The sequence below is a fragment of the Lissotriton vulgaris genome, chromosome 6 (assembly GCF_964263255.1).
Source record: "Lissotriton vulgaris chromosome 6, aLisVul1.2, whole genome shotgun sequence".
NCBI classification, from domain to species: domain Eukaryota; kingdom Metazoa; phylum Chordata; class Amphibia; order Caudata; family Salamandridae; genus Lissotriton; species Lissotriton vulgaris.
The window spans coordinates 538,082,147-538,106,620 of record NC_141694.1 but is presented as its reverse complement, the minus strand read 5'-3'; positions in this window follow the sequence as shown (position 1 = coordinate 538,106,620).

Here is a 24,474-nt window from a genome sequence, read left to right as displayed (position 1 = left end):
TACAACAGCCAGGAATGCACTTTTCAGTAAAAAAACACATTCCTTCTTCCTAATTGATCAAATAAACGTCCCTCTAAAGAACAGGTGCTAGCTACGATCCGTAAACAGCTGTTACTGCAACTTATTTACTTCGCAATACCATTACAACCAATGCATTACCACGCATGCGTTGTACATTACAAAGTCATTACTATGCATTTTTTTGGAACGCATGGTCCTTTACCACACATGCCTTTACAACTAATTTTGTTGTAAAGGTATGTATGGTAAATGACCATGCGTTCTAAAAAACATGTAGACGTTGTAAGGAAACAGAGGCTGTGCCATTTCCTCACAACGACGTGCACCGCCCCTCAGAAATGATGTGAAGCAGGAACAATGAGGAGAGAAGAACCACGAGGAATGAGAGGTAAGGGGATTGGGCATGGGGTGGGGGTTTCTTTTCTAGGGTTTAAGGTTGTGCAGTGGTGTTTGGGTAGTGTAGGCGGTCGTGCTGGGGGTAGTGTTTTAGGGTTTAGGGTAGTGCAGTGGTGTTTGGGTAGTGTAGGGGGTCGTGCTGGGGGTAGTGTTTTAGGGTTTAGGGAAGTGCAGTAGTGTAGGGGGTCGTGATGGGGGTAGTGTTTTAGGGTTTAGGGTAGTCCAGTTGTGTTTGTGTAGTGTAGGGAGTTGTGCTAGGGGTAGTGGTTTAGGGTTTAGAGTAGTGCAGTGGTTTTTTGTAGTGTAGGGGGTCATGCTGAGGGTAGTTTTAGGGTTTAGGATAGTGCAGTGGTGTGTAGGTAGTGTAGGGTGTACGGCTGGGGTAGTGTTTTGGGTTTACGGTAGTGGAGTGGTTTTTGCATAGTGTAGGGGGTCTTGCTGGGGGTAGTGTTTTAGGGTTTAGGGTAGTGCAGTTGTGTTTGTGTAGTGTAAGGGGTAGTGTTATAGGGTTTAGGGTTGTGCAGTGGTGTTTGGGAACTGTAGGGGTTCGTTCCTCCAATTGAATAATTTGGGTCAAGGGCCCCACCACGTCAAAGACCTATCAATTCCTTTCTTGGATCTCTCATATACTTGGAGAAAAAGGTACATAGTTTCTCATCAATTTCAGGAGTGTGTGCCACCTTCCCCTTCAGTGAGGGCCTGGGGCATTCTCCCCTCATCCTATTCTTGACCTCCCTTTCAAGGGGTTGATGGATTTTCCCCACCAAATACTCTGCCACTTTGGCGTCAGGGGTCCCTCGGCCGACCTAGGATAGTAAATTTGGGTAGGTTCGAACATGTCCAAGTTTACCCTGTCCCCAACCGGGGACTGAGAAGAGTGGGACTCTGGACGCCAGGGACGCCCCGAGCCCTTATCCTCATCGAAGGAGAAATCGTCCGCCGATACATCCTCTCCCTCTAAGGGAAACCCGCTGTGGGGGTCTACAATAGTTGTGACAGCGTCGCAATTTTCTCCGGGCTCCTCCTCCCAGCATGGTACATGTTTTAGAGTTTGTGCACTCTAGAGACAGGTCTCCGTAAGTTTATCAAATCCTTCCAAGTGCCCCGTGTTATGCTTAACGGTCCTTTTATTCCCCATCTCATCTGGGAGCTACTGGGACCCGCCACCACCAGATCTGGGTCATGGAACACCCCAGGGATGCTTTTCATCCGCTTATCAACCTGATCCCTAAGAGGAGCCAGCGCCCTAGAAATAGCCAGAGAGAAGGCTTGGTCCACTGCTGCAGGGAGAAGTTGGGGGGCAATTCCTCCTCCACTTCCTGGTAGGAGTAGTAAAAATGGTCTTCTGGAGAAGACATGATAGAGGAGGGTGTGAGCACAGAACAAATGCCCTAAAATCCTTAACGATTCAGAAAAGGGGGTGGTGATGAACAGAGTGTCTGAATTAAGCAGACCACTCTTACCCAGTCCAAAGATCAGGGCTTGATCCATCACCGTTATTTATCTCACTGCACCATCCCAGCTCAGAACCTGGCTATATGCAAATCAGTCCGTCCCTGGCCCAGTGCATCATGGGAACAGGGCAGACTAAACTACCAAGCCAATTATTCACCAGAAAGGAGACAAGCTACCGGGGACTGGTTTCTGGCATTTCAGCCGTCTTCGGCCCGGCTTGCTTGAATCCTGATGGTGCAGTGAGAAAGGGACTCATGTCTGAGTATACCCTGCCACACCTATAGTGGCCAAAAACGATTCAGAAAAGGGGGTGGTGATGAAAATCCTTAAGGCAGCCCCCTCACCGGTGATCCAACAGCTGGGCTTTCCAGGAAGCGGTTATAAGAATAGACTGAGGCGCAATACCAATTACTGGTCACTAACTTGGCCGTGTTGGGAAATCACCGCGTAGCTGTGTCAAAATTAGGCGAGGGTTGGTCGGGAATCAAGCGGACACTAAAGGAGTGACCGGATTCCCAAACATGTGTAAAGACCAGTGGGAGAGTTCAATGAAGCTGCCTCGCTCGGACCAGATGCGCCTGGCAGGATCTCACCACGCGCAGAGCGCACAGCAGGAAAAACTGCGAGGGGCAGAACGCGCTCGGGCAAGAGCCTACTGCGCAGGAAATATGAAACAATACCAAGGCAATAATGCTAATAACGTGCACAAGAAACGGCTATACAAACAGCAACAATGTCAGATTAAGCCAAGAATGTAAGGAATGCACTTAACTGACGAGCAGTGAAGAAAGAGGAAGCGGAACAGTCGTCACGATATTATATACGATGGACTGTGATATGATTGGACTATAGTAGCCTTGGAGACTACCCCCCTAATGGTTCATGGATTGTGTAGTCTTTTGTTTAATGATTGTTGTTACATTTTCTTTGAACTGCTATACAAATAAAGTGAGGAAAGATATGCATAATCCTCGCCTCTGTCCTACCATAGAATTCATTAAACTTTATTCGATCTGATTTAGAAACATAGATCATAAAAGTGTACATAAAAACAGTAAACGCTCCAATACCTGACCAGTCTGCACTATATAAAACTGCAGAAAAATAAAAAGTGTTTTGCACACTTCTGTCATTGGGCTATATGTGGGCTACATCTGAGTGATATTTGTGCTACATTTGGGCTCTTTTTTCTCTGATGGCCATCTTGGGTGACTTATGTGTTATGAAGTTTCCTAATTTCCTCGTTTACTGCAGTCTCCTCAGTAGGAAATGCTTTCAGTTTTTTACCTTGAATCCATCAAGAAGGCATTCAGATGTGTCACACATTTGCCATAATGCTGAATGTTAGCACTCTAGTTGTTCATTAGATCACTGTAGTATAGCTACTGCTCACCAGGGAGTTAACTGGAAGTCTACTGCTGGTATTGAAAGTGATTGTTTCAGTCTGCATGTCAGAATGTTCTAATGAAATAGAAGAGGATTTGAGATCTCATTTAAAACATGCCCTACATTTTCTTTCTGCAGCACTAACCATAATTCCTATGGCAATATGAATCCCTTCATTTTTTTCCTTTTTAAATTAAATGTTTTAAGTGTTACCAATGTATTCCTATCAAGATGGCTTCAGGTGTGCCATCATTTTGTCATAAGTAAGACTGTTAGCTCTCTAGTTGTTCTTTAGAACACTCTGGGAAGCTGCAGTAGAACACAAAGGCATCAACTGACAGGCTGTTCCTGTTGAAATATAACAGGAAGATATTTGAGATCTCAAACATGTCCTAATTTTTCTTTCTACAGCACTAACCATAATTTCTATGACAAAATGAAACCCATCATGTTGTTCCTTTTTAAATTAAATGTTTTAAGTGTTACCAGTTTATTCCAATCAAGATGGCTTCAGGTGTGCTGTACTTTTGTCATAAGTAAGGCTGTTAGCGCTCTAGTTGTTCTTTAGAACACTCTGGGAAGCTGCAGTAGAACACAAAGGAATCAACTGACAGTCTCTGGCCTTGTTGGATGTACATGGTTTACTGAGACTGTCAGACTTCATTCTCACATGACTGAGAAAGGTAATGTGAATTTACAGAAAATATGCTATCATTTTAGCTTCTGGAGCACCTTCCAAAACTCTATGGGACAAGCATGTGAAAATAGTTTTCTCTCAAACATGATTCATGATATCCCAGCAGAAGGTTTTTCACAGGGTAAAATCACCTTGGAACACACCACAATTCCTGGAATTAGTATGGTACCATCAACAAATGATTTATAATGTAACTAAAGTCTGTTATCCCCCTTTATAGTTCTCCTTTTGGTAACCCTCAAAATCTTCGATTCACTACAATACATATCAATGGGGTACTATCACGTATATTGGTCCCAAGATGGCTGCCAGCAATACAGGATGAAGTGCTGACAGCCAATCAGATCTCACGATGACATGTGTGGTTTGGCTCCACACAGATATCAATATTTTTTTCTTTTTCACATTTCTCAGGAACTACTGAACGGATTTACACCATTTAACAAAGAGTTCTTTCTAAACCAAGGGCTACCTTTTTGCCAAATTTGGTGTAATTCCGTTCAGCAGTTCGGGCTGTAGCCGTGTCTAAAGTTTCCTATGGGAATTAACATGGAGAAAACACGTTTTGGGACCTCCCTTTTTTCTCAGCCCCTGCTTGCCGAATCACCCTGATACTTTCAAGATAGGAGTGGACCGGGGGGGCCCACGAATTTTAAAAATTTCCCGAAGATTCGTCAATCGGCGCCAAAGGTATTGGGAGTAAAATGTTGCAATTTTCCTATAGTAACTAGGTCCTAACTATAACTACCTCTGGCGATATAGTGTATATATATATGTATATATATATATATGTATAATATATAGTAAATATTAAAGTGCATTAATACAGTAAATTGTACAAGCTAATAACTCATTTTACTCAAGATGAATATAAAAATTATTTCTCATTAAACACCATACAGTACAATAATAATATAGCAGCATAATACACTAATGGAATCCGACACATACGGGATAAAAGAGAATCAATCATGCTAAAATTCTAATTCTTGCTAAAATGCCTGCTTATATACTCCAAAAAATTATTGCTTTATTCCACTCAACACATCTTTTAAACAGCCCTCCCTACCTACATATTACCTGCACACAGTACCTCAATATTATAGCGCTGTGGTGAGGAGCTGCCTACGGACCCCTCCAGTCCATTGTCTGATCAAATGCCTCCTTACCTGTCACGTTGTCCCCTCCTCTATTTTCAACCTTCAACCGTGACAACCGAGATGCACTGGCCCTTTAAGACTCCACTGCCCTCTGCTTCCTGAGCCGATCACGTGCCTTGGTCAGATATTCTCCCCTTCAAAGAGGAGGATGCCGAAGGATTAGCGTTCTCATCACAGACTCGAACACTTGGAGTGCCGACATCGTGGAATACAGAACGAGGAGCAAGGAATTTCTTCATAGTTCCAGGACTGGGAGAGCCAGGAACCTCCATCGGGATCGAACCGGAAAGCCCAGCGGTCTGAATAGGTGCCATCCAGGAACGAGGAAAAGGGGGCTCCAAAAGGTACAGGGTCACCTGGGGGCCGTGTGGGACAAGGGGAAGGTGGGAGAGAAGGGCAGGCAGTCTGATTAGTTTAAAACCTAGCAGCGCATAATGTACTCCTGGGAAGGAAGCAGCACGCCTCACGGTGACGGTCAGATGCTCATTCCTTAACTCCCTTTTCATTGAGTGCGGTATCCCATAGAAACGTCCCCCTTACTAGGCCTATCTTTGTTTTCTTTCCTTATCGACACGGAGCGGAGGTAGCTGTCTGCTGTTGTCCGAAGACTGGAACCTCTTTTAGTTACTCCCTACTCTCTGATGTAAGAGAGTGAATATCTCTACACTGGATGTTGGATTCTTTTGTCCTTTTCGTTTTAGAAGACCTCCTACAATAAACCTATTGTTGATTCACCTACTCTCGGTCTCCCTGTCTCCTTGACCGCGCCACATGTGATGTCAGAAGTGGGATTTGTACGCCTACTACGTTTGGAACATGGAAAACCTCATACAACAACTCATACGTGGCTAGGAGAAGTTGGAATGGGCCGTTGAGAAACAAATGAAAATCGCCCATGCAGATAGGGTACTGTTTAAGGACACTATCATCAACCAAGCTGAACGTTTACAAAAAGTGGTGGACGACCGCCTAGAGCTGACCAACCAACTTCAAAACCGCGCCAGGACAGGCCCCAATGTTTCTCTGCAGAAGTACATAGCAGGTGACGATCCCAGCTTGTTTTTATTGAACTTTGAAAGAGCGGCCCGGGAGTCAGGATGGCCAGAAGCCAAATGGCTGTTCTTTTTAGCACCTCTCCTTACCGGAGAAGCCCAGGCCGCCTACCAGGTAGCAAACGCCAACGGCCACACTCCGTATCAGGAAATAAAGGGGATAATCCTGGACCATCTTGCAATGGATGCCGAGGCATACAGGGTCAGATTTCAAAAGGAGCGGGGAACATCCACTAACAATCTGAAAAGCCTCTATTATAAACTTAAGGCAGCAGCAAATTAGTGATTAAAGCCCCAAACCAACACAAAGGAGGAAATCCTGTCACGGATCTATTTAGAACAGTATAGAGAGACATTACCCTACCCTATACAATGCTGGATCAAGCAGCACACCAACTTAACAGCTGAACAAGCCGTTGACATGGCAACATCCTTCTATCGAGCACAACCCCGCCCTCCATCTTGGGACACCGAACAATCCACACGCCCTTCTTCTACTGCTAGCAAACCAGAGAGAAAACTGGTGAAGCCCATAAGAGAACCCCTGAAGTCTCAACAATACCGTCCAGAATCCATACCTGTTAGAGGTACCCAGTGTTTCGAATGCGGAGAGTGGGGGCAAATTGCCAGGTGTTAGAACCGGAGGTCTCTGGTTGGCACAGGTATGCACTTGTGAGAAGCAAGGACCCTCAGCTCTACGTCAGGGCAAGGGAACTACTCCTTTGAATAACCCCTGCTCACCCTCTAGGTAGTGTGGCGCGAGCAGACAAGACTAATCCTCAGGGCGATAGTAAGTTAAGCATTCATGAACACACACAGTAAACCCACTGACCCACCACAAATGGACACCAGTCGTAAGGTTGTATCAAAAATACGTATACTTTATATAAAAGAGATTCAAACAGGATTATAACAAGACCGGAATAACGTTTAGTACAAGGAGGTCACCAGATTACAATAGGCAAACTTAGTCTTTCAATGTTCATTGTTCAGCAAGGTACTATGACAGGGAAATAAGAACGTTGCGGACCCTGGATCCGATATGAACTCGAGACGGAGTTCAAGTGTACCTTGCGGGTGGAAGCTCGAGGCATTTCAGGCGTGGCTACTTGTGAGGGCAGACCCCGAACGAGGCCGACGGTTCTCCAGAGGATCTCTCCGGCTCAATTCCCCTCGAGGAGCGAGGTGAGGGAGCTAGACTGTGGAGGGTTGCGGCGATCCGGGATCGGGACAGCTCACGGGGCGAGGCGCCGTTCAGGCCTGCGGGGCGTACTACTTCTTAGCACGCAGGTTCTAACTCGTGGATCTGTGAGGGGCGTCGAGTTCTCGGGCAGACGGGTGCAGCACCGGGATTCCGGTACTACGGTACGGGGAGGCCTTTCTTGAGGTGCGGCACGAGCCTTGGTATGCAGGAGCGCAAAGCGAGACAGTCGGGTACGTTAAGACGTACGGACCGTTCGAGGCTATGAGATGCTCTCCGTGCAGATTCCGGCTGGAGAAGATGAGAGGTGCGAAGCTCGCTCCGTAAGCGGCGAGGTGACAGGAGAGCAGGCGGCCCGGCACTGAAGCGGAGAGCGGCTCAGGGATGAACGGGACTCTCTACGGCGGGGCGACCAGGCTCCGAGCTGTCACGACCTGGGAGAGGGCGAAGGCACCCGAGTCCCAACTCTGGCGAGGGAATAAGAACTGAGGCCCAACAGCAAACGGGCAGAAGCAGATAGAACCCAATGGTCCTAGGGTTCCGTTCAGGGGGCAGGCTCTCGATCAAGCCCTTGGAGATCGTTTCAGGCACAAGTCTACAAAGTCCTATCTGGTCCTTTCCTCTCCGTTCTCAGCAAGGCACCACTGCAGGCCAGTCTTACAGGATACAGACTGGTTTCCGTCCTTCAGCTTCTCTTGGTCCTTCTAGTAAGGCAGAGGTTCGTCGTGGTCAAAACTGGATCTGATTTGTAAGGAGCGAGGCTCCTATATTTATACGGCATTTCTTGTCTTTGCAGGCCAGGGGGCCTGAGCCTGGTTCCACCCGGTTTTGAAGTACTTTGTTGACAGGATGCTGCCGTCTTCTTTCAGGGTGCAGGGCAGAGACATCAGACGCTCCGCAGGAGGTGGAGCCAGCATTGTGGTGGGGGAGCACAACCCTATTCAGAGTCAAGGACTACGCCGCCCACCCATCCCGGTGTAAGCATCTCATTCACCCTCCTGAGCACCCGACTATCCCCCGGGAATTTCCCAGCCCTGTCACTCACACAAACCCAGATAGCAGATACACATCCTGGCAGAGGCGGGCTGAACAGTTAGGCGAGCAAAGGCTAACTTTCTAAAAGTAGCATTTGCAAACACAGGATATTAAAATAAACCTTACTAAAAGAAGTATTTTATTATTCTGAGTTCAGGCATACTAAACTCGACCTGCTACCGTGTTCCCTGAGCCTGCCGGGACGATAGCGTGTAATAGCTCCGTCAGCTCATCTGGCCTAAGAGAACCGGTAGCCCTTCAGTAGTGAAGAACGAGAAAGGGCGGTAATTCACTACTAGGACATGCCACACTCTAGGCCTGTCCTACCTTACGCTTACAATGCACCCTGCCTGTAGGCCTACCATAGGGGTGACTGATATGAAGGTGAGGGAAGGTTCTGGGACTGGCAAGTGTGGGCACTTGCACAGTCAGCGTGACAGTGCGGGACTGTACGCGGGGTCACAATGGCGGACCCGAGACATATCTTACGAGGCCGCTTCTGTGGGTGGCGCAACCAGCGCTGCAGGCCCATCAGCGGTATTTGTATCTTACAGCCCCGGCACGCCTCGTGCACTTTACTGGGGACTGATAGTAAACCAAATAATCCAATCGTGGAAATCAATTGTACATACACTTTACATTGGGAGCACTTGCACTGCGGCACGGATTGGCCGTGGCGCAGTGCCCTGAGCATCGAACACCAGCAAAACATCTGAGGCACATCAGCAAAAAGTGGAAGGGAGACTCACGCCAAGGTGCCAGGTCTAACACCAGGACTGCCCCAGAAAAAAAACAGAAGAACCGATGGACATAGGCTGCATTCCACTATCTATCCTATACATTGAAGATATGGGACCAAGTTTTTATGTAAGTGTTCTTATAGATAGGGTCACTGTAAAAGCCTTGTTGGACTCTGGCTGTAAGTAGGCAGTTATTCGCAGATCCCTTGTACCCCTCCCCTTTCCTCCTACCGATTACGGAATACCCATCCTCTGTGTGCATGGGGAAATAAAACTCTACCCCCTTGTCACCTTACCCGTCTCCCTCCCGGGTGGGGTGGTTCGGAGAGCAAAGCTTGGGGTTCTCCCTTCCCTTCCCTTCAAGAAGAGCTAATATTAGGTCAGGATAACCCGTCCTTTCTAACACTCTTAAGCGACACCCTTCAGCTCACAGGAACCCGGGTCTCATCAAAACCCTCTCTCCTTACTCAAGCTCCCTGGCTGTCCGATAAAAGTTTCCACTACAACCAATGCAACGATCCTACGCTTAAGATCATGCACGACAGAATCCCCTGCCCCAGAAGCCAGTTTCTCTTTATTTTGCATAGAAAAGGAACTTCTTCACAGGGTCGCAAAGGAAGGCGATACACTGCAACTCGTGGTTCCCCAGGCTTTTAGAAAACAAATTCTTTTTTTTTTGCGCATTCTCACCTGCTGGCTGGCCATAGAGGTGCTCAAAAAACCATCAATATGATACTACGTCGCTTCTATTGGCCAGGTATATTTTTCCATGTCACAAATGTTTGCCAAGATTATGAGATCTGCCAGAGGAGAAACCCCTATAAACCCCCACCGGTCCCACAGTAGCCTCTCCCCATTATTGGTACACCATTCGAAAGAATCGGTATGGACCTTATTGGCCCACTCTCCCGAACCAAAAAGGGTAACCTATATGTGCTAGTGATAGTGGATTACACCACACGTTATCCAGAAGCCTTTCCCCTACGTGCTCCTACCAGCCAGAACATCAGTGACCGACTCCTGGAACAGTTTTCCCGTTCTGATTCCCATGTCAGAACCTCGCAGATCAGGGTACTCCTTTTGTTTCCAAAATAATACGGGAGGTGTGTAAGTCCCTTGATATCTCCCACATTAAAACGTCTGTATATCACCCCCAGACTGATGGTGTGGGTGAGCGTTATAATTCCACCCTAAAACTAACCCTAAAAAAAACTATTGAATGTGGAAGGGAGGGATTGGGACAAGCTCCTCCCATTGGCCTTTTATGTGGTCCGAAGCCAGACACAATCTAGTGTAGGCTGTTCCCCTTTTCAGCTCCTCTACGGTAGAGAACCCCGAAGTTTATTGGAGATCACTAAGGAATACTGGGAACAAGAGTGAAGGGAGGAAACCAAGTCCTTCTTAGACTATACCCAAGAACTACATACTAGTCTGCAGAAACTGAGGGAGTTTGCTGATGCGAACCTAGAGAAAGCACAAACCAGACAACAAATGTTCTATAACAAGGGAAAAAGATGGCGTCACCTGATAGTGGGGGACTGGGTTTTGGTTCTCACGCCCTCCAGTATCATAAAAATCAGGTCAGGATGGCAAGGTCCTTTTCAGATTGTACAGAAGGTTGGACTTACGACCTACTAAGTTCTGGTCACGCCCATACGCACCCAGTTATATGTATCATATTAACCTCTTAAAAAATGGCTGGGTCCTCTTTCCAAAGACCTTCATGTAGTTGACCCCGTAACCAATAAGGAAAGTACTCTACCTCATTTCATAATCAATCAAGAGCTAACAGAAGAGCAGAAGGTGGCTTTGCAAAACACTCCGTCTCCGTATGCCTCCTTATTCTCTGACCTTCTTGGTCGTACCACCATGGCCGTACATACTATTCCCACCCAACCAGAGAAAGTCGTCAAACAAAAGCCCTATTGTATCCCCGCTGCTAGGAGAGAGGCCATAGAACAAGAGGTCAAAAACATGTTTGCCCTAGGTGTCATACTACCGTCCCAAAGCGATTAGTCCTCGCCAATCGTGTTGGTACCAAAACCGGACGGGTCCGTCCGGTTTTGCATAGATTTCAGAGCTGTCAACGCCATCTCAAAGTGTGACTCGTACCCTCTCCTACAGATAGCTGAATTAATTGAGCAATTGGGGGATGCACAGTATATCACAACCCTTGACCTCACCAAAGGGTACTGGCAGGTGCTTCTAAGACCCCAGGACCAAGAAAAAACTGCCTTTTCTACACCATCTGGCTTGTTCGAATTCACCGTCTTACCTTTCTGGCTACATGGGGCACCTACCACGTTTCAACGCCTTATGAATAGAGTACTATCTGACCATCGGGCCTATTCATCGGTGTTAATCTTGGATTTCTGGTTGGCTAAGGCTTGCGCCAAAGCCAGGCAGAAACTACCATTCTAGTCAGGGCAAGGGAGTCACACGCCAAGATAACCCCTGCTCACCTTCTTGGTAGCTTGGCACGAGCAGACAGGCTTATCCCGGAGGCAATGTGTAAAGCATTTGCGCACGCTCACATCAACAACATCCCAGGTCCACCACAAAAGGAACTCCACACAAGGTTATATATAAAAATAGCCTTTGTATTACCATAAACACATTAGATCATAATCACACAGTTACACTGTGCCAACTGGCACTGGGCAGTATTTACAGGGGATTATTTACACCAGGACAGGGCCACGTGGGCCACTGTCAGAATCAGCACTTAGTAGAAATAGCACTTAGAGTAACTGTAACACCAAATAACAATTATAGACCACAACCAGTAACAACTGGTAAAAGGTAGATACACACTACTAATAACCATAGGCATAGATCACGCATGGACACATAACCTCTCTAGTATAAACTATACTAGGCAAAACAAACTCCTAAACATGAAAACACAGAGGTATCACAGGCATAAAGGCATTGCACATTACGCATAAATCACATTAGGCCTAACCAGTATAAATACAGTAGGTAATCTCCTCACTAGTCTAAACACATTAGACCTACCCCCTAAGCATAACTCACAATTAGGGGCGTAAATCACACAGTGAAAACATCTCAATAGCATAAACCTACATAGGTGGAACAACCTCATAATCATAAACCACAGTTTAGAGGTATAAAACACAGGGTGCGCCAAACATACTATAGGCAATACATTTCCTAGCACCACATCACTCTAGCCCATAAATCACATTAGGCAATTATCACCACAAACATAGTAGAAAATCACATTAGGGCCTTGCGCCCTATCCACATACCAGCCCCCCTGGCCAACTAGCCATCTCAAGAAAGGGCTCAAGTTCCCGGTGTCCAACGCAGCACCAGACAGGGGTGCGCCACCGGCGCAAACCTAAACGTTGCAGCTGCCCACTACTTGCTGGACAGCTGAGGACAACAACAGGGCCTAAACAGTGCAGCTGGCACTAAGTGCTGGGGAGCCGTAGAAGGCCTGGCACCTCTGTGCCACTTCTGTCCCTCTCAGGGATTCTCTATCCATTGGCGCCTAAATGGTGCAGCTGCCCACTACTTGCTGGGCAGCTGTAACATAGCAAAATTGCGGCCTGGGCTGTCACTAGCCCTGGAAATAAAACTGTGCCCAAACGTATGACCTCTGAAAGGTCAAATATACCACACCGGGGGTATCACTGACCCCTGAGGACCCCACTGGGCCCTTTAAGTAAATATGTCCCCTAACACTATCGCCTACAATAAGGCCAGGTGATAGCCACACAGGCTCTTCAAACAACAATGCCCCCAGTCGTTGGGGTGGCCCTCTTGCAAGTGGGTGCCGACAATGCACCGCGTAATGACCCCAGGGGCGAGCACTGGCAATCAAACTAAACTTGCCCCCATAGAGCCACACGGGGCTCTGCGAATAATTAGGCCCAACACTAGGGCCATGCGGGCTCTTAGAATTTATCAAAAACACATTAGGGCGGCCCGCTGCCATCCAGGCCGCCCTAAATGCACCCTATGCTGTGCCTGTCTCATTCACCAACAGTAGCCTCTACGGAGCCCCCCCCAGCCCGTTTCACTCACCGGGCTGCTCTCTTCTGGTGGGGGCTCCTCGCGGCGGCTGCACTCCTCTTGCGGGGCTCCCCTGGACTCCTGGGAGCCCCGCGCTGCAGTACTCTTCGCCCGGGCTCCCTCCTGGGACCCGGGGCTTTTCTCTACTCCGGCCGCCATCTCCTCGATGCACTGGCGCCCGCTGGGCTCTTCCTCAGCCATGGGAGCCCCGCACGGGCAGGCGCCAGCGTCTTCACCAGGGCGGCTTCTCTTCACCCGGGCCCCCTCCTGGGACCCGGGGCTTCATGGGCACGCGCAGGGCTCTCACCGGGACACAGGAGCCCTGCCTGGCAGACGCCGACCTCCTCCCTTCTCCTGGAGTGCGGCACACGGGGCTTCCTCCTCGCAACGGGAGCCCCACAGGATCCATGGCCGGACTTCGGGGTTGTCTTCCCCCGGCCGGGGGAAGGCGGAAGTGACGCCTCCAGGGCCCCGTCCATGTCACTCTCAACTGTGCCTGACTTCCTGGTCGCGCTGTAGCGGCCACAAGCGGGCTCTTTCCTCAGGAAAACCGCGGGGTGGGCACCCGCCCTGTATTTAAAATATAAACAGGGGCATTACGCAGGGTGGGCACCTGCACTGCAAATATCCCAAAATAGGCGGCCATGATGCTGGGTGGGCACCCGCTAGGAATAAGAATCAAGCGGCCTTCAGGCAGGCTGCAAGGGAGGCGCCAGAGGCCACAAGGAAAGCGCTCTGCCACAAAAACGAAGCACCACTTCAGCAGGCCCCAGCGCTCCCAAGGAAGAAAGACAGCGCAAAACTAGGGACATCCAAAGAAACGAAGCCAGCACTCCAAAAGGGTCTGGGGCAGCCCCAAAGTCTCCCATGTCCAGGAAACAATCCAGCAACCGCACAGGGTCCAAAGAAAAGGTCCTGGAGGCAAGGTGGAGCAAGCAGCTCCCAACAAGGAAATTCCTCCAGCATCCAGGGGCTGGGCAGGGCCCAGGGAGGCAAGCCTTCCCCTGGGCCCCAGCAGCAGCACGCCTCTGGTAGTTTCAAGTTAGAAAAACAAGAACATTTTCATGGGGTCATTGCCCCCTTTTGATACATCAAAAACATTTGTCTAGCAGGGTGCAGGCAATGGGAGAACCAGCTACAACTGGTTATGGGAAACTCCTGAGCACTTTGTTTTGCTCTGCCCCTCTCTCCCTTTCACTGGCCAGGCTAGGGACATCAGACGCACCACAGGGGATGGATCCAGCATTGTGGAGGGAAGGCCCAGCCCTATTCAGGTCCCAGGTGCAACTCCTCCCTGCCATCAACATGCATATCTCTCCATTCACCACTGGGGCAGACCCATCCTGACTCCTGAAGCCAGGCACACCAGCCAGCTCCAGCCAATCACAAGCCAGACGTCAATTCACATTCACTGCACAGACATGCCAACTTCTAGAAGTGGCACTTCCACACCAGATACAATAAAGCCGCACACATCATCGCGCAGCATTCAATCTCACGAGTTCCCCTATACCAAACTCTACCCTGCATACCCCACACATCAGGAACTACCATGGTCACACATATTCCCCATGCATTCCTATGGGAGGGCAAGTCAATCACCAAACATACACAGAGAGCGCACGCACTTTATACTGGACCACAGTGAAAAAGTGCGCAGAGGCCTAAAATCCCCAACACCAGGTTACAGAAATAGGCTAGGAAAAAGCAAAAAGTTTCGGGGTGAACCTGCCAAAAGGGCCAGGTCCAACATTCGGCATATTTAGATGACATTGTCATCTACAGCCCCACATGGGAGTCCCATCTTCACCACTGTCAGTTGGTCCTTCAAGCCCTCCAAGTGGCTGGTTTGCATATCAATGCAAAAAATCAAAAGCAGGCTTTCAAAAAGTGAAGTATTTGGGGTACCTCTTAGGAAATGGCTACATTGAACCCCAGGAGAAAAAGGTGAAAGCAATATCCCAAGCCCTTTTCCCGACCACAAAAAAGGAAGTCAGAGCTTTCCTAGGCCTCCTGGGGTATTATAGTTGTTTCATACCCCAATACTCCAAACTGTCCTCTCCTCTCACCGATCTCCTTAGTAAGAATGAAGCCTAAGGACCTCCTCTCCCCACCACCCGCTGTCCTGCAAGCCTTCCATCACCTCAAAAAAGCTGTCACGTCAGGGCCCATTGTCCGATCCCCCAACTTTTCCAAAACCTTTTTGCTTCAAACCGATGGTTCCGAAAATGGGTAAGGGGCTGTTCTTTCTCAGATATCCTCTGAAGGGCTTGAACATCCCATCCTTTTCCTAAGTCAGAAGCTGTTCCCTAGGGAGCGGGGTTACCCCATCATAGAAAAGTAATGTCCCGCTATTAAGTGGGCGGTGGACAAATTAAAGTATTACCTTGAGGGTTCCCATTTCTTCTTGTATACGGATCACGCCCCACTTCTCTGGATGAGTCAGAACAAGTGGAATAACCAGCGTTCCTGGCCCTGCAACCCTTCACTTTTGAGGTTTGCCACCGCAAGGGCTCAGATAATGGAAATGTGGACTTCCTTTCCCGGCTCACCCTGTTGCCCGATTGTGAACAGGCTGGGGTAGGAGAGGGTGGGGGGTAGCGAGGAGCTGCCTATGGATCCCTCCTCCTCCAATCCATTGTCTGATCAAATGCCCCCTTACCTGTCACCTTGTCACCCTCCTCTATTTTCAGCCTTCAACAGTGACAACGGAGATGCACTGGCCCTTTAAGACTCCACTGGCCTCGGCTTCCGGAGCCGATCACGTGCCTTGGTCAGATGATCTTCTCCCCTTCAAAGAGGAGGATGCAGAAGGATTAGAGTTCTCATCAAGGACTCGAACGAATGGAGCGCTGACAAAACGAGGAGCAAGGACTTTCTTCATTGCGCCATGACTGGGAGAGCCGGGATCCTCCATCGGGATCGAACCGGAAGTCCAGCGGACCGAAGAGGTGCCATCTAGGAATGAGGAAAAGGGGGAGCCGGACCCTTGTGGCAACACGCAAAAGCCAGCCATGGCCCAGGAGGGTCGTGGCTCCAAAAGGTACGGGGCCACCTGGGGGCCGTGTGGGACAAGGGGAAGGTGGGAGAGAAGGGCGGGCAGTCTGATTAGTGTAAAACCTAGCAGCGCGTAACGTACTCCTGGGAAGGAAGCAGAACGCCTTACGGTGACGGTCGGGTGCTCAGTCCTTCACTCCCTTTTCCTTGTGTGTGGTATCCCATAGAAACATACCCCTTACCAGGCCTTTCTTTGTTTTCTTTCCTTTTCAACACGGAGCGGTAGTAGCTGTCTGCTGTTATCTGAAGACTGGAACCTCTTTTAGTTACTCCCTACTCTCTGATGTAAGAGAGTGAATATCTCTACACTGGACGTTGGATACTTTTGTCGTTTTCGTGTTAAAAGACCTCCTACAATAAACCTATTGTTGGTTCACCTACTCTCGGTCTCCCTGTCTCCTTCTCCACTGCGTCACCTAGGCCTCCTGAATGGGCACTTAATTCCTAGCCATGCCTTATCAAAAAATCAAATACTAGGCCTCAGTGCGCTGTCGGAGTTGAAAATCAGCATCTAGCAGCTAAAAGGGGGCAGAAAGTGGAGGGAATACGAGTGAGATCAGCAGATAAAGATCCACTTAAGAATTAAAACACATATAGATTCCTCGCCTTAATCCCCTTAGGGGCCATTTAACCACCCATCATCTCCCCTCTTATACTAGATCTAGCTGTCTTGACCCTATTCATACTCTCCATCCACACTGCTACTGGGGCTCAAACTAAATCTCTTTGTTTCTGTGCCTTTCCTCCCGTTTGTTCATAAAGACCTTTTCCCATATCATATATGGCCAAAAAGCGCAACCTCTATTCTATGAATGTAAGGATATCTGAGCGAATCCATCCAGATGCTATACACATCTGGGCTATGGCCATTGCCATGAAGAGCAGATACATTACCCCTTTAGAGATTCCCTGGTCATCACTAATCCATAGTAAAATTACTTGGGAGTAATTCTGATCTGATGATTAACCCCTTAAGTGCTGCGTCGGTGCGTTGGCCGACGGCAGCACTACCTCCCCAGTGCTGCGCACGACCATTGGACGTCCATTCAGCACTGGTTCCAATGGACAGCGCAGCACTGGGGAGGGATGTTTACTAGCATCTATGAGGTTAAGGATTAGTACCATAAAGACTTCAATGTCTTCAAAATATTCAGATACCTGGGAGAAAGCAATAAACATGTGGACTATATCAGCTTCTTCAGCCAAAAATCTATGACATTTAGAATCTGGCCTCTTGGCCCACCTAAACATGCCTATTAGGTGTATGATATAATTCAAAAACTGTTTTAAAGTGTTGCTTTTGAGACTGGCAGTCCAGAGTTTTTCTTTACATATCTCTAATGACCTCCCCAATACTGGCCCTGTTACACCTAATCTAGATCCCCACTTCATAGTCTGAATTTCAAAGATCATCTGAATCTGGCCCGTGTTAGAGCATCATAAAAATGCCAGTTTCTGTGGCCTTGGTCCACCATATCTTTACCCAAACATTTAGCAATTGATATTTGTTTTTTATCCAATTTGCCTACATATTTCCGAATCTGGAGATATTTATACAACTTCTCCTTGCTCAATCCAAACTTATCCTGAAGATCTAAAATGGAACATAATTGATAATTATTATTATTATAAAGGTCCCCTAGTTTCGAGATCCCACGACTCATACCTCTTGCACATGCCGTCTTGAAATATACTTGGTAGGGTAGGAGAGTCTCAAAGGGGAGCATAGCAGCTCAATTTACAAATATTAACCTTCCTTATTATCTGACGCCAAATCTTAAACGCCTTTCCAGCCTTTTAAACTTGGTATTCTTGTAATAACTCCTCTCAAGATTCCTTAAAAAGCAACTCCTAATCTCTGACCCCAGTGTAAGTTGATATAACCAATAATATAATACACAGCTTGGAAGTGCCCACCCCCTCGACATCTAGGAAGAATCATTAATCCTGATGCCGTTCTTGGCTTCTTGAACTGCCACATACAATACAACTGTAACAAAGGCCTTCCAGCTTAGTCAACCAACTACTATGAATCTCCAATAGGCTAGTTCTGAATAAATATAATACTTTTGGGAGAACAAGAATATTTAACACATTGCACCTCACCCTCAGTGTTAGATGCAGATTATTAATCCTAAGTAGATCTTGTTTGATCCTATTGAGTAATGGGGAAAAGTTCAATTCCATTATCTTCTCCAGAGTGGTTGACACAGCCACTCGTAGGTAAGTTGCCTCCCCTACCCAAAGTTGATCTCCAGCCTTTGCGCCCTCTGTACTGATTATTTGGGTTGTATTCTCATTAAGATGATACCCTGAAATAGCATCAAATTCAGCAGCTTCCTCTTCCATGGCTATTAGATCATTACACGGGTCAGATGTTGTTACCACAATGTTATCGGCATATGCCAACACTTTATAATGTATGTGGGTAACTACAAATGGTCGAATACTTTTGTTGTTTTCCAATCGGGCAATAAAAGGATCGATATATATAAGGAAAACAGCAGGGGTGAACAAGAACACCCCTGCGTTGTTCCTCTGGTAATACAAATCTGATTTGCTCCCTTATCCATGATCTGCAGTCTAGCCTTGGGGGCTTGATGCAGGGCCATGATGGCCTTAATAAAACTCAGACAGAGTATCTACCACCTCAACACTTCCCAGAGGTAGCCCTATGAGTCTAGGTCAAAGACCTTCTCTGCGTCCAATCGTACCAGCCCCATGGGTTTTTTCATTACAGCAGCTATATCTAATAAGGTAATCACCCTACGCACATGATCACCCATGCTGCGGCACAGATAAATCTGTGTTGATAAGCTGAGACAAGTCCAGCAATCACCTTTCCCAGCCTACTAGTTTAACCTTTGCATAGAATTTTGCAGCTGCATTTATCAGTAAAATGGATCTGAATGACCTGGGATTTGGAGGGGTTTGCCCGATTTTTTAAATACCACGATGTTAGTTTCTTCCCAAGATGGCGGAATTACCCCCTCCATCTGAGCAATATGAAAGGTGAGAAACCTTGTCTCCAAGAGCTCGGGAAGAAATGTCCTATAAAATTCCAGAATTATTTTATCTGGCCCGAAAGCTTTTCCCCAAGCCACGGATCATGCTGCCTCCACCAGCTCTTCAGTAAGAATTGGTTGTTCAAGGGAAGCCCTATCCTCTTACTCTACCAAATTCCCCCTAACTGAACCAACAAAATTGACATAGGTATCTGGTTAAGAGGAAATATCCTCTGAATATAAGTCTGCATAACAGTTACTAAACACTATGAGGATCTCTTCAGGAATTTCAGTCTTGCAGCCCTGCTTGTAACTTATAGCGTCCGCTCCTTTATCTACCTCCCTCTGTCCGATACGATGTTCCAAGAGCCTACCAGTGCTCTCGCCATATTCATAGCAATCAGCCTTATAGCTTTGGTATTTAGCGGTCATCTTAATATAATATTGCCCATTAATTGTGGATTTTCTGCACGACTTCCTTATATTTTTTCTTCTCTCTTATTAACCTGGCAAGATTGGCTTCATATTTAGAGAGATCATCGTAGAATTCCTACTTAACCATTCGCTTACGACATAGCTTAAAAAGGCTGACACTAGTTGTCTCCCCCCTTATTCCTACTTTGAGGGCGACCCAGACCATCATAGGGCCATTGGTACCTTGATTAATCATTAAAAAATCCTTCAACCACCTACACATATATTCCTTGTTGTCCTGTAAAAGCTTTCTATCAAATTTCCAAAAACCTTGGTTGTCTTTCAAAACCAGTTATTACACAGTCCAGGACCAATGGATTATGATCCAATAATACCCTATGGAAGTATTTGATTCCCACCTAACCCGCTAAAGACGATGAGACAAAAAACAGTAGACCAAGCACACCAGTTTGTTGCGGGGGTGGGTAAAGAATGTGTCTCTTGGTTCTGGGTTCTTGAGCACCCCCTAAACATCAACTAAGCCATGATCTTTAATTAACTGCTGAACTGCTGAACAGCTCTATAGACTATTGGTTTCCTCCCAGAGTATACAGTGCATTTCTTGCCACCCCTTCCACATCCATATGCAGATTAAAGTCCCCAAAGAGAATAAGAGGGGCTGACCAAGCTGATAATTCTGAATTAAGTGCATGGAAAACAGCAGGGTCATCCAATTTAGGACTATACACTAAAGTCAGTGTAGCCCTTCCTATACCAATACGTAGATCTGCCATTTATCACCCCATTTTATCAGCCTTGGTCTTGACTACTGTACCGGATGTCCTATTAGCCACTATAGCTACCCCCTTACTGTGGTCCTCAGCATTGTAAAGCACAGTAACGAATACCCCAGTTCGTCAAATATTTTCCCATGGAACATGGGTTTCTTGTATGCATGCAATATCGAGCCTCAATGTCCAAAGCCGCAATGCAACCCTGCCCTTCTTGTCATTCAGACCACATGCATTTATTATACCAATATGAAATTTATCCTACATCAATGATTCCTTTGTTTTAAGCTGGATAATATGTACCTTATTATATACCATGATATTTATTAAAACAATGGTTTTCCAACATTGCTCATACTCGCTGATTCTGCTCCTGCTAATCTCTTATATTTTAAATTGTCATTGCCCATACCATATATACCTCCCCTACTCCTCACCCTACACTCCCCAACCAGCCCTCTTTTCCCCACCCACTCAACCGACCCCCGCCAACCCTCCTACCTATGCTAAGGCATTTGGACCACCCTTGGCCCACGGATGGAAATGTACACACACCCCCAAGCCTGCTCTTAATGAACAAAATAACCTATAAATTAAAGCGCCCGGGCCCAACGGGTTTCCCAGTGACTTCTTTAGGAAATATCACCTACAGCTAGGGACCCATTATAGAATTGCTGTGGAGGAGGCACGAGAACGGGGCAGCCTTCCGCCCGACTGGAGACACGTGGAAGTGGTTGTCTTCCATAAACCTGGCCGTCCCCCCGAGCAGTTTGCATCATACCGCCCGATTTCCCTTTAAATATTGAAGCGAAGATTCTCGCCAAGGCATTGGCCAATCGTCTCCTGCCTCACGTGGCAGACCTTGTTCATCCAGACCAGGCCGGCTTTATGCCCCAGAGGGCAATCAGGCATAACATACGAAGAGCACATGTGGCGGTGGCAGCAGTCCAGAAAACCGGGGTGCCTGTGGCGCTCCTGTTGGCCGACAAGGACAGGGCATTTGACTCGCTGAGTTGGATCTATTTATTTGCCCTCCTGTCGCGACTGAATCTGGGTCCTCGCTTCCTGTCTTACATCCGGCTGCTGTATACAGACTTGACGGCCTCTGTTAGGGTGGCAGGGGTCGCCTCCTCTAGATTCGCCATCGGGAGGGGCACCGGACAGGGTTGTCTTCTCTCGCCCTACCTTTTTGCCCTGGCCATGGAGCCGTTGGCCGTGTGGGTGCGCATGGACGCGCAACTCCGGGGATTCGAGTGGAATCGGGACCTGTCTGATAGAATAACGTTATATGCGGACGACGTTTTATTTTTTCTAACAGACATCGACAGGTCAGGACCACGCATAATGGAAATCATGCAGATCTTTGGCGAGATGTCGAGACTCTACATGAACCACCGCAAAACCAACTTATGGGTACTGGGAGGGGCGTCCCCCAGCAGGGGATGGGCATCAGCGCTAGAGGTAGCGGTGGGAGGCATTAAATACCTGGGCGTGTTCATATCAGATGTCCCGGCGATCTCCTGGGAACGGAATGTTGTGCCGGTGTGGGAGCGGGCCAGAGCTGATGTAAAAACATGGTCCCGCATGCCGTTGACCATCTACGGTAGGTCGGCCATTTTTAAAATGGTGGCCCTCCCTAGACTCCTGTACCAACTGCAGAATCACCCTTACCCGATACCCTCCCAGTGGTTCAGGCAGGTCAATGCGGGGCTCAGGCAGTTCCTATGGACAGGGGGCGCAGTACGGGTCGCAGTGCGCATGTGCTTCCTCTCCACCTATTGTGGTGGCTTAGCGACATCTGACATCCTCTCCTACTACCAGGCATCCCATCTGCTCGTTCTAAATGATTGGTGGTATGGGGATAGGAGAGACCCGGCGTACGCCTTGGAGCGCCTCCTAATGGTTGCCCACTCGCTCCACACTATCCTTTATGCGGTACAGATACGAAAGATGCTGCCGCCCGGCACACAACTGGTATTTCAGATCTGGAGGCAGGCCCTGCGACGTATGGGCTGGTGGCACACTTTGACAGGTAAAACACCCCTCTGGCGCAATGGTCGACTTCCCGGCCTAGCCATGTTACAAGGCTTTGGAGGGTGGGACAGCATTGGAATCGCCACACTGGGGGACGTGCTATCGGGCGTGACCCTTAAGTCCTTCCAGGAGCTCAGCCGGGAGTTTGGTATGCCCCACACTCAATTCTTTAAATACCTTCATTTCTGCCACGCTCTCTCCCCGTCTTTGGCGGGGTTGGAATCACTCCCTGAGTTTAGTCCCCTAGAGGCCAAGGTATTTATGGGAGACCTGGGGCCCAAAAAGATATCCCATATATATCAATCATTAGTTACACACTGTTCCACTTCACTACAGAAACTGCGGGAGTCCTGGGAGGCGGATGTGGGTGCCTTGGAGGAGGAGGATTGGAGAGAGGCGATGGCCGGGCCCCGGGGTGCCGCCATCTCGATGCGCCTGCGGCATATACAGTTCAAATAGGGTCTATTTTACCAGACAACGCTTATGGTGGGCGGGCCTGATACTGTCCCCCGGACTGTCTACGATGTGGGCTGGCAGCTGGGACATTCCTGCATACAGTGTGGAGCTGTTCTGCACTGACTAGATTTTGGAAAGGGGTGTGGGATTTTCTGTCTGAAGTGCTTGGATGGGAGCTCCCCCGTACACCACAGTTAGGTCTCCTTCATGTCTTGGAGGGGGTAGGAGGGAATATTTATAAGAGACATTTGCTTCTTTTGGGCCTCACCCTGGCCAAGAGGGATGTGGCCAGAGCTTGGAAAGATATGCGAGCTTCCACGGTAGTGGTTTGGAAGAGGGGGCTGGATTTCTGCATGGGGTTGGAGAGGCCGATATTTGTTGCTAGGGGCTGCCCACAGAAACACTTCAAAATTTGGAAGAGGTGGGCAGACTATAGGGGTCTGTGGCTCGAGCCTCCGGAGGATCAGGACCCTCTGGTGAGTGTTGGATGAATTGCTAATAATCAGAGTATACATTAGGTTCCGAGTTTGCGTGCCGGAGTGGTGACGAAAACTGATGACCGTGCGAAAGGGGGGTTGGGGGCTGAGGGAGGGGGGAGTTTGGGTGGTGGGTGGTTTGGGGGGTAATGTTTACATTTGCCTCTGTATTTGTTGACTGATCAGTTCAGTAGAAAATTGGATTGTACTATATTTTTGGAAGCTTAAATGTCCTGCAGTTATCTCTGGGGAACAGAGCCCTGCACATTGTGTACAATCTTAAAAAAAGATGTTTTAAAAAAAAAAAAATAACCTCTAAATTGTTGAAACTAAGAAATCAACCAATGTGTTCATTTTATTTGAAACACGTTCTTTTTCTTTATTTTCCACATCTAACTCCTTTAAACAGGTGTCATTTCCTGATGCTACTTTCTAAGCTTGTTCTAGACTATCCTAACTTATCCTGAAAGTCTTTACCTTCACTTCAGATACAAAGAAATATATTTTATCTTGAAAGATTATTTTAAGCTTAGCAGGGCTCAACAAAAATGCTTGCGCCACCTTAGCCTGTAGAGCAGAGGTCTTCAAACTTTTTGATGCCGAGACCCCCTTGTAAAACCTTTTTAGGCGTAAGGACCCCCTTACGACAAAAGATTCTAGAAACTGGTACTCCTCATCATCAACAACTATCGACAACCATAAATGCGCCTGTTAGACCTCATCACATCCATCCATCCACCCACACTTTCACACATCCATCCACCCTTTCATCCTTCCATCCATACATCCATCCTTCATCCATCCACCCTTTCATCCTTCCATCCATACATCCACCATTTCACCTATCCATCCTTCATCCATCCACCCTTTCATTATTCCATCCATACATCCATCCACCCTTTCATCCATACATCCATCCTTCATCCACCCACCCTTTCATCCATCCATCCACCCATCATTCATCCCCCCACCTTTTCACACATCCATCCATGCATCCATCATTCATCCATGCAACCTTTTATCCACCCATACATCCATCCTTCATCCATCTACCTTT